Source organism: Cyprinodon variegatus, unplaced genomic scaffold (genome assembly GCF_000732505.1).
Source record: "Cyprinodon variegatus isolate N-32 unplaced genomic scaffold, C_variegatus-1.0 Scaffold404, whole genome shotgun sequence".
In the NCBI taxonomy this organism is placed as follows: Eukaryota; Metazoa; Chordata; class Actinopteri; order Cyprinodontiformes; family Cyprinodontidae; genus Cyprinodon; species Cyprinodon variegatus.
Window position 1 is genome coordinate 570,178 of NW_015150857.1, and position 10,804 is coordinate 580,981.

General features: G+C 40.0%; 1 protein-coding gene across 2 annotated transcripts in view; it reads left to right on the plus strand.

Moving 5' to 3' along the window:
* Positions 1-8,519: 8,519 nt before the first annotated feature.
* LOC107093024 (SLIT and NTRK-like protein 3) overlaps positions 8,520-10,804 on the plus strand; it is a 28,431-nt gene continuing 26,146 nt past the window's right edge. Inside the window, exon 1 of one of the 2 annotated variants that reach the window (XM_015387821.1) lies at positions 8,520-9,073. The gene's annotated coding sequence lies outside the window, so the exon portion shown is untranslated. The remainder of the gene's footprint in view (positions 9,074-10,804) is intronic. The other variant, XM_015387822.1, reaches the window with a different exon arrangement.

The window sequence follows — 10,804 nt, forward strand, 5'->3', positions numbered from 1 at the left end:
ATATATATATATATATATATATATATATATATATATATATATATATATATATATATATATATATATATATATAATATAAAAATAACCAAAAATACTCCCAAAAATTGCATTTATAAAGTTGCAATAGGTAATGTAGATCAAATTGTGGGAATGTTTCTGAAGTGTGTTGTATGTGTTTTTTGTCAAACACATTCTTTTGATCAATAAGCCTCTCAAACTTTGCAGAGCCGAGTTGTACGACATGCATGCAAGCACAAAGCTTCTTGAAAGCATGGCCTCTGTAATGGGAAGGAAAACCAACTTATATGAGCTGTGCAAAGAGGCTTTTACGTGCCCTGCCATGTGAAAACTTCCAGTGTCGCCGATTGATTGGACAGGCCTCTGCAAACCAAAAAACCTCCTCTTCTTAATGCCAGTGTATGGCCTTTTCATGAACAAGTATGTCCTATCATCAGGAATACTAGCGTGAGACATCCTAATTCCGTGTTCAGCCGCCCTCCCCCCTCTATCACAGTTTCTGTGCCCCTGCCTGTGACTGAGCCCAAATTGAAGTTCAGATTTGCCACCTCGGGCCTCCCTAGAAAAATTGTGTCTGTGTGCAAAATGCATTGTGGAAAGCAGCCGGCTGAATCACTGTAGGTATTATGAATTTGTCCCCTCCTCGGACAGCTTCCCGCAGAATTACTGGAGGCGGGTTGAGGGGGGGTTACCTTTAAGACTTCAAGGGGGCAAGGTTCCCATGGCAACTGATTTGAATCCTAATTAAAACAGGAGATTTGATTAAGTGGTGCAGCAACGTGTGTGTCTGTGAGAGATCATGTGTGTGTGTGTGGGAGTTGGCATGTTCTTGTGAGTCACGGTGTAAATGAGGAGGGGGTGTTATGTGGCTATATGTGTGTATTTATGTGTGTAATCATGGGCCTGTGGGTAATCCTGTGAAACACTACAGTGTCTGCAGCATGTGTGCTCACATGTGTGCATGTGTTCAGTGTCTCCCAGGAGGCTTGTCCTTGCCTGCAGAACTACTGTGTGAATCAGAGGTGAGTCCTCTGGAGTTGCCCTCTGCTTTAATCTGGAGCTAATGACAGAACCACCTGCCCTCCTGGCCGTCCTCGTCCTCCTCCACATCTCACAAAACCTCAAATGCCCACCGCTCATTGTCTTCTCTCTCCCACAGCCGATCTGTTTATTTCCCCACCCTCCATCTGCCTCTCTTCTCCTTCAGTTGCTTTCTCCTTCTTAGTTTCATTCATACAAACAAAAAAGTGCTTTAACTTATTCAAAATTCAATTCAGTCATATGTTGTCAATATACTTTGAAAATACATTGAAGAAGTATTTGAGTTGAAATTCTGAATTGGCTCTTGACAGTCTTCCTGATATGGCTTTTTTTGTCTCACTTAAATGTTTTAGATAATTAAATGCATATTCATATCCAACAATAACCTCACACATTACAAAGAGGTGTTTTAATGAGGATTTTATTCATTTTTGGAAATGACTTATGAAACCTAAGTTGCCTATGGCAAGGTAATTGTTTTATGAACCTATAGTGGGAAAGGCAAATATCACCCTGCTTAAGGTCATGCCATAGAATCTCAGTCGGATTTAAGTCAATAAATTGTCTAGACCACTCCAAAACCTTCATTATGCTGTTTTTCAGGCATTCAGCTGTGCATTTGCCAGTGTGTGCTTCAGAATAATGCCCTACTCCAAATGCTTGAGGCTGACAACTGGACTTTTTCCATGAAAAGAGCAGAAATCATAATTCTGTCAATTACACCAAGTTTTCTATTGTCTAATCTGTGAAGCAATCCCTGATGAACTGCCTAATACAACTACCAGCATATTCTAAAAAAAAAAAAAAAGCTATTTTAGATTCATGACAGATGGAGTGGGAAGCATATCCTCCAACAATTCAACTTCTGAAAACGTGTACCTCAAACATTTTGGGAAACCTTTCTGCTTTTATTTTTAGTCAGCAATGGATTTGGTCTTAGTACCATGTGATTAATGAATATCTTAAGAAAGTTTATTTCTTAAGATTGAATCCTGAAGTCTGATGCAAGAGAGTCCTTTTCTTCATTTGTGGATAAAATATGTTATAAATATATCGGTTAAGTTCCAAATCCTTAGAAATGAATTTGCACCCCATTCCAGACTGACAGATGTCAATATCTTGACATTTCTCAAGACATTGATTACATTTCCAACCTGAATCAGGTTGGTTTTGAGTTTTTTCTAAATGAAATAATTATTTAAAAACAAATTGGATTAACCCTATATCTGTCTAATAATAAAACACATTTGATCGTGTCAAACATATGTGTTAAAAAAGTAAAAGCAAAGGAAATATTTACAGAAATGTATTTTAGAATTATTTAATGCAGTATAACACTGTTAAGCATATTAATTAGTCTGCATATACATACCTACATGTAAACCCTATAGCAGCAGAGAAATTGACTTGAGTGTACTAGTAATATAGTTTTGTTTTTAATTCTAAATAATGCATGAGGTTATAAAGTAACTTTGTAATGAACTAATGATGTATAACTTTACTTTAATTGGAATAGGGTGAAGGGATAAAGGCTATATTATTACCTTGATAAAGGCACAGCCCATGCAGGCATATTTGTAATATATTAAAAAGTTAGAGTAGGCTCTAAATGTATTCATAGTAAAAAATATTTCTGTTTTCATCAAATGAAGTATTTTAATAAATAACCTTCTGCCAAATTGTTCTTTATTATATTTTAAGTGGTTTCCTTTTTACACACAAAAATGCTCAATAAATAACCAAAATTAAATGTAAGATAAACTAAAATATACTTTGCAAATTATTTCTTTTGAAGTAGCTGTCTTTAAGCCAACTGAAGTGCCAGCATACTCGAGTCAAACTGGCAAATATTTTGATTGCAAGTATGTCAAAATGTAAAAACCTCAGTGTTCTTGTTTTTACCGAGCATGCCTTTGCCTTCTTCCTCTCTCTATCATTCTTCAGCCTCCTGGGTAACAAGACACTAGGAGGAGCGGTGTAGACCCCTACAGGAATTGAAGAATGCATTCAGGGACCCAAGGCAGTATGAAAACAACATGTAGCTTTAATAAGATTTTTAAAGGACATCCGTGGATTGGCGTAGAGGAGGAACAATCCACGTCTTCCGTTTCTCTTGACGTGTTGCCTTGCCCTCAAGTCTCGAGTGTGTGCACTCGTGCATCCCTGTGGATATCTTGTGAGCAAGAACATAATTGGAGAGAGCCACAAAACAGAGATGACCACTTTTTGCAATATGTCCTCAGTGGAAGAGGAAGACGGAGAGAGCCTGCAGAGGGAAACAAAGTGGATTAAATCAAAGAAAGTGTGGTGGAGAAACCAGCCCAAATTAATAAGAGTCCACAGGAGAGTCAAAATAGAGAAGGGGAATGAAGGAAGAGATAAAAGAAAACAACTGGGTGGAGGTGTGTGTGTGTGTGTGTGTGTGTGTGTTTGTTTGGGTGTGTGTGGGGAGGCGGGTGAGGATGGGGTGCGGGTCGGGGGTGGGGGGTGGTGGGTGTATAGGGAGTCTGAATATAATCAGAAAGAAATAATTCAGTCAGGACCAAGAGTCAGAATATGAAGAGAGGAGATGTGGTTGAAATGAAACAGCATGAATCCCCATCCATTTCAGCACTGGACAGCTCCAGCGACAGCACTAGGCCATTATAAATAGATCCCCTACTTTAGAGGCCGGTCAACCACCCCACCCCCAAAAAACTACTTTATGTGCTCAGAGCGGCTCCTTCCTCTAAAGAAAAGACACACAGGTATCTGATGGGGTCTGATAACCATCGTCTTTCAGTTCCTCTCCATTTGTTTTCTTCATTTAGGGAGCCTCCACGGTTCAACAGCGTCACCACAGTGAGCAAAGTCAATCTTTCTCCAACAGCTTCTCTTTATAGTATGTTCTGCATGAGCTCAAGTTTCAAATTTTTCCCTCCTTAAATGGAAGTAATCGCAAACTTGTGTATGTTGCAGCACTTTTATATACACTGGATAAAAGTAAGACTTTTCGGAGCTATTATTGAAACATTTGAACTTTTTGTTGCAGTAAGGATAGTTATACAGCAAAAAAAAGTTTTCTTTTTTTTTTTTTTACTTAAACTAGAAATGCTTAATCTTATTGCTTATTGGCTCTGTTTCACACAGAGTCAAAAACATGCAAGTACAACCATTTACATAATTCACTAATATTTATATAAATGTCCCAAATATGATTTTGAAAACATGCTTTTCTTTTTCTACCATTAACAAGATCTTGGCACAGTTCGGTCTTAATATTCAAGCACATCTCCGCGTAAATGTTGTAAAGCTAATTTATATCTTTCAGTCCTTGCCAATTTTTAAAGAATAGTGTTTATCATAGTTTAGGACTGGGTCATTACAGATGCTCAGTGTCCAAATGTCTCTAAGCTAGCTGCTTACTGGAAGTCAGGTAGAGGAATTTTGGTGCTAGTTTTTCCACATGCATCATTCCTTCAAGGCTTTAAGGTGCATTAGTGCCTCTGAAAGCAAAATAGACCCATGATATGATGCCAACAACAGTCAGTAAGATCTTCTTTGGTTGGAAGTGGCAATTTGACTCCTGTATACACACGTATTAAGACTGAAATGTCAGTCTTTCTTATCTGATCACAAGGTCTCTCCAGAAGGTATTTTATTAATCTGTGAAGAAAATGAGCTAATATTGGTCAAGCTGTCAACTTTGAAGCATTTTTTTTCTTTTTCCTAGTTGGTACCCTATCAGCCTATGCTGATAATAAGCTGAATTCTTGGTGTTCAAACACTTTTTAATTTATAGTTTTGATTCCTTCCTGGCAGTTTTTAAATATCCAAAACACAAACCTTTTATATGATGGTGACAATCAACACTAACACATTTCTCACATGTGTTTGGGGTCAAAACACTAATGCTTTGTTGGTAGAGTGGTTAGCGCACAGTGGTTAGGGTTGGTATCCAGCCTGTGGTCCTTTGCCACATGTCTCTCCCCAAGCTTACTACAACTGAAAAACACTTAAATTGTCATGTTTAGAAAAGACAGACTCTGCATCAGGGCAAGGTGATAATGTGGTGGTTCTCTTTTTTGTGCAGATGGTATTGGCGGGTGGACAGGCAGGTGAGGGAGGACAAAAGCAGACTGGTGATCAAAGGATTTCTTTGATACCTATGTAGAGGTCCAGGCTTGGAGTTTCTCAGTCTTGGGTCTATGGTTCTAGGAAGGAAACACAAACATGTAATTAGGAACTGGCTTTAAGGTTACTCAGAAAATACTTTGGTCGCTCAAATACCACCATGGAAGCAAGAAAGAACTGATGCCCTCCTTCTGGTTTCCATTCCTTAAGAAATGCTCTAATTAACGGCGATGGGGAGCCCCTGCCTGTCACAGCCTGCAGAGAAGAGAGAGAGAGAACCTGGGCCCGCACCCAGACCTGAGAGCATGACATAAACACTTGTGTATTTGTCGTCATCCCCATGGACTAAGAGGTTATCAAACAAACAAGAAGCAACAAACCCTCATTTGAATGCTGAAGGTTTTATGAATATATTATTTAGGGTTGTAGGAGACAAAGATTTAGGTTTTTGGCAATATGACAACAAATCTGTAAAAAAGTCATGGTAAAGCTCTCAAAATTGAAAAAAAAAACTAATTGATGTTTGCTGTGATATGAATATTCCAGCCTTTAAATTGCCAAATTCTTTTAATATTTACATGCATGGTGAGTGTATAAGTTAGCCTCAGACTTGCAATGTAGAATTCCTGCACGTTTTGAATGTTCAATCATGTGCATTGTGCATCAATTGTTATGCACTCTCAACAAGAACATGCATCCATGTGGCTGGGCATGCATTCATCCTCTGTCTCCTCCTGCTTGTTTCCACTGCAAGCTATCGTTAAGTAGTCTTGTGGGGAGGCTGTAATAAAGACTAATGCACCTGAGAGCCCTGAGATCTATAACCATCATCTACATCTTTCTGATATTACTGGAACCGTCTCTGTTGCTGTTTCTGATAGGAATCTCCAGGGAGAGCTTTCCCCTCCATGCTACTGGGAGGAACAAGGTGGGGAGGGTGGGAGGAGTGGAGAGAGAGAGAAATGCACCTCTCCATTTCCTCAAGGTGATTCACCTTATAATGCACGCAGAAATCAATGTGAAATTGAACTGAAAATTGAACTTTCAGCTCAGTAACGTGGGAGACATGTTGTTATTAAATCTTTTTCTATAGCCGTGAAACTGGCCGACTGCTCTTTGGACGCCTGTGAATGTGTGTTTTCAACAATGCGGTGCCACAATATGTCTGATTGAGACCTACAGGAGACCCTAGGCTTTACGGTGGCCCCTGCAGCTGCCACTTGGAGGCATATGATGGAGCAGCAACCACCTAGCAAGCTGTGATTAGCCTAAGCAGGGAGCTAAATTCACTACAGGAGTGATTGCAGAGCTGGCCCAAGGCGAAAGCTAAGCAGGCTAGTTGGAGCTTTACTCCAACAGTGGGCCTCACTGAAACCTGAGACACTCACAAAAGTCTTGTTTACAAAAGTGTTTTTGTGTATATGTAACTCTCATAAATAAAATCCAGACAATTTTAAAACATTATGGAGTTGGGAACTTTAAATTATCATATAAACCTTAAAAAGATTACTTGCCTGAGCAACACAAATTTGGATATCTTTATCTCACATTGTAACCATAAACAGTATTAAATTTCATTCTGATTTTATTTCACACAATAGAAGACAAATAGAGATTTTAAAGAAATTATTTTTATGGTCTGGTATAAATTATTAATTGGATTTAGAGTTAGCATTTGGGGAACTTTACTGTGTAACTGACTCTATGTAGCTGGAGGGTAAAACCCAAGCCAAGTATTTTTTAGTACTTGTGTTTAGCTCAATTCATCTGCCCATCTAGTCTGATCTGCTTCCCTATTTCTGTTAACCCTTTAAAGCCTGATCCAAGAATAAAACAAAACAGAAATGTCCCTTTTTTTAGTTTGAATTCCTTATTTGCCCTTTTAACAAAATATGTAAAAAGAAAAAACAGAAATATATTTTTGATATTACCGGTAATAATTTATTACTATGCGATAAGTCAAGATTATTTTTGTGTAGTCTTCTACTGGCTGTTATCAGGTATATCTGATTGTGTACAATAGGATTTTGAGCAAAGTTTTTACCATTAAATATGCAAAAGGTGTCAGATGCAAAACATTTCAGAAAACGTATGTATCAAATATGATACATTTGGCATTATAGGGTTAAACAAAACCTCAAGAGCATAACGCTGCCACCACCATGTTAAATAGTGGGGGTAAAGTGTTCAGGGCGTGTAGTTTCCTACTCATGTCCATGTTCTTGTAGGATAAAAAGATCACCATAGCTTTTGTTTAATCCAAGCCCCTTCAACTGATTTTTTTGACCAATTTCCAACAAAGGGCATATTTTCAGAGTTCAGGTACTTTGTGTTGCTTGTGCACTATTTAGTAGTGGATTCAACTTTTTCCCCCCTCGCAATTATAGCAGATTTGTATGTCAATCACTGTCAAGTGGAAATCTTTCAGCTCAGCTGCCTTATTCTTGAATGGCATGGCCATAAAGTAACATCTGCATAAAAAAATGGAATAATTTTTATTTATATTATGTAATTCTGTTATTTACAGAAAAATTGGCCCTTTTAGATTTTTAAACCACTATTTCTGAAAATGTACAAAGAAACTGTGTAAAATGTCTTGCTTTTTGTTAAATTAATCTAACTGAACTTGAATTTCAATACTGAATGGATTAAATGAATCAACTTTCCACTGATGGCATATTCTGCTTTATTGAAATGCACCAGTAAAATACAATTACATTAAAAAGGTTAAAAAAAACTCAAACAAAATAAAATAAAAACAACCATAAAAGGAGTTTTCAGATGAGTTGCAGTTAATACTAAAAAAAACCCAACAACATTCTGCAGGGACCCCTAAACAAGCTTTGGTGGCTCCTGGGTTAGTGCTCCATCTGTTGCTCTACTTCAAAAACCATTCAGAGGAAGTTAGCGCAGACTTTCGGGCCTTTCTGTAAACACTTCTTCCTCCTAAAAAGTCATCACCGTTTCCTCCGCAGCCAAAGACAGCTGGCACCAAGTCGCCATGGTAACACAAACCGTTATTTCTTTCCATTTTTAAGCGCAATCCGTATAGGTGCTTAAGGGCAAGAGAAGAAATGAATAAACTAATGAGATTATAAATTATTGTCGGTATAGCGGAACAGTTTTCTCTCTCTCTCTCTCTCTCTCTCTCTTTTTTTTAGCACGCCGCTCACTCTGGTACCGTGAGGGAAAAGTTTCTAGGGGCCCCCACTGCCGTGTGACTCTCCTGTAATCTGTTTATGAACTAAAAACAGGGAAGGTTTAAATTGCATGATTAATTCCGTTGCCCCCCCTCCCCTCCTTTCCTCTCTCTCCATCTCTCTTCGTTTCTCATCTCCTCTCCTCCTCTGTGAATTACCCAGTTGTATTAGAGATGAAGAGAGGCTCCTCCATCGTTACGCAGCCTCCAACTCCGCGCAGCGCACGACCGCCGGCTCTGCGCGCTCCCTGCCGCAGCTCCCACGGGCTGCACTGTGGAGAAGCGGACCCTACACCCTAAAGCCAAATTTATTTATTTATTTATTTATTTTTTAAGTCCTTCCCTCTTTCTCGCCTCTCTCTCTCTCTCCTTCACTCGGTTTTCATCCTCTACCTCATTGCAGTCTTATCACGTCCCCCCCACCATCCCCAACCCTCCCTCATCCTCCTCATCCGCCTCGGCCGCTACAGGAGAGGAGAGAGAGACAGAGAGAGAAGAGTGCGGCTGGACCTTTACGACATGTCGACAGTCAGCCACTAAAGTGTTCCTTTTGCAGGCGGACAGAGTGAGTAATTCCTGCATCCGAGCTGTGCCGATCATCGCTGCGTGGATCTGTTGGGGGGGAGAAAGAGAGAGAGGGGGATACAATGAGGAATGCAACTGGATTGCGTTACTCTGCCAAGGATTTCCATACCTAGCCTGGTAAATGCTTTAACATGCTCCTCTTAATAGTGACTAAACTGCTCATGCTTTTTTCCCCCCCAACTAACTATTGCAATGTCTAAACTGGAGTGGCTGTGAGTTATAGCTCCTCATGTATTTGATCTGTGATGCTGCTTGCCTGATATAGTGCGGGGTCTGTGCTTTGCTTTGCCTGGAGCAGGGGCCCTAAAATAAAATAGAGGGAAAAAAAACTGTGAGTGTGTTTTCTGACCGCCAAAGAGGACACAGAGGCAGACAGTGGAAATATGTGACATGAATAATATGGGGAAGGAGAAGCAGTGACCGTCATCTCTGGCTGGCTTGCGTCAGTGTGTGTGTGTGGGTGTGTGTGTGTGCAAAAGAGGAAAAAAAAGGGGAGGAATAAAAGAGTCAAGAGAGACAAGGAGGAAAGCCACACCTGTGCCAGGACTGTCTTATAAATAAAAGAGCAAGAGACTTATGCACAATCACACTCAGCCAGAGTCATTTCTTGCTCCCATAATGATGCAGAGCTATGCTGACTGCTGACTACTTCACTTGGCTGATCTGAGAAGGAGGCTTGAGTGTTGACTATGTTGCTTCCCATCAAGGCAGAGTCTAACAGGAGGGATCCCAGTGGTCTATCTGGACTGAGTATTGATCTTCCTTATATAGGAGGAGGGGTGGGTTTGTTTTTCTTTTTGCCCAGAAAACAAAAAAACAAAAAGACAACCCCTCAGATAAAGATGACCAACTGGGAGTCGACTGAGTTGCATCACTGTTTGTTTGACAGTATACTGAGCACATTGGTCTAGATTTGTGAGTTTTCTCCGTCCTGAGGCCTTCCAGCACATCTTGCAGCATTACGAAAGCTCACACTCAATCCACACGTGTGCCCGCCACCTGTTTCTGTTCCCTGGCTGGCTTTAAAAGCATACTTTTTGGATATGGTTTGACCTTTCTTGCATTGTTTTCCTGCACACGCAAACACACGGGTGTGAGAAACTTGGCTCAGGAGCTGCTTCTCTCTGAGGCGGGCGTACATTGTGTGCAGAGCAGAAGGAGGGCTTTGATGTAATCAATATCAGATTTCAGCTGTTTCACTGTGAGCTCTCATCCTGAGTGGCAGACTTGACTGACTTCTTACTGCTTATGCAATCCCACTCCTTTCCTCCTCCTTTCGCACCCACTCTATAACCCATTACTCTCTCCTTATCTGTCTGGTCTGTCTAATTCTCCATTCCTTCACCTTTTCTCCCGTTTTTGCCTCCTCCTCTGGTTTTCACTCTTCCCTTCATCTCTCTCCCCCCATTATAATCACCTCTGTGATTGCTCTTCCTCTCCCAGGCGGTGATGTTTTCACTGCAGCCTTCTTGTCTAACCCGCCGATGCCAGATTATTGCAGGATGATTACAGCTACCATACCATCATGATCATTATTGCATTCCGTGTGCCAGTGTTCAACACTCTATGAGCAGATCGAGATGCTTTATCCAATTTAGATCTCGTTAAGGCTTGAGAGGAAATATACTAATGCAAAACTCTGCATCTCAGCTGTTTTCTGCTTTCTTTTGCAAAATCATGCATTCCCTTTTATAGTGTTTAAACACAGACTGTATGGGTCGGGAATTTGATTTGTTTGCCAGGTCTGGAGAAGGAAGGAATAAGAAAACAGAGCATTGAGAAATTCACTGTCCATCAATCAATCAATCAATCAATCAATCAATCAATCAATCAATCAATCAATCAATC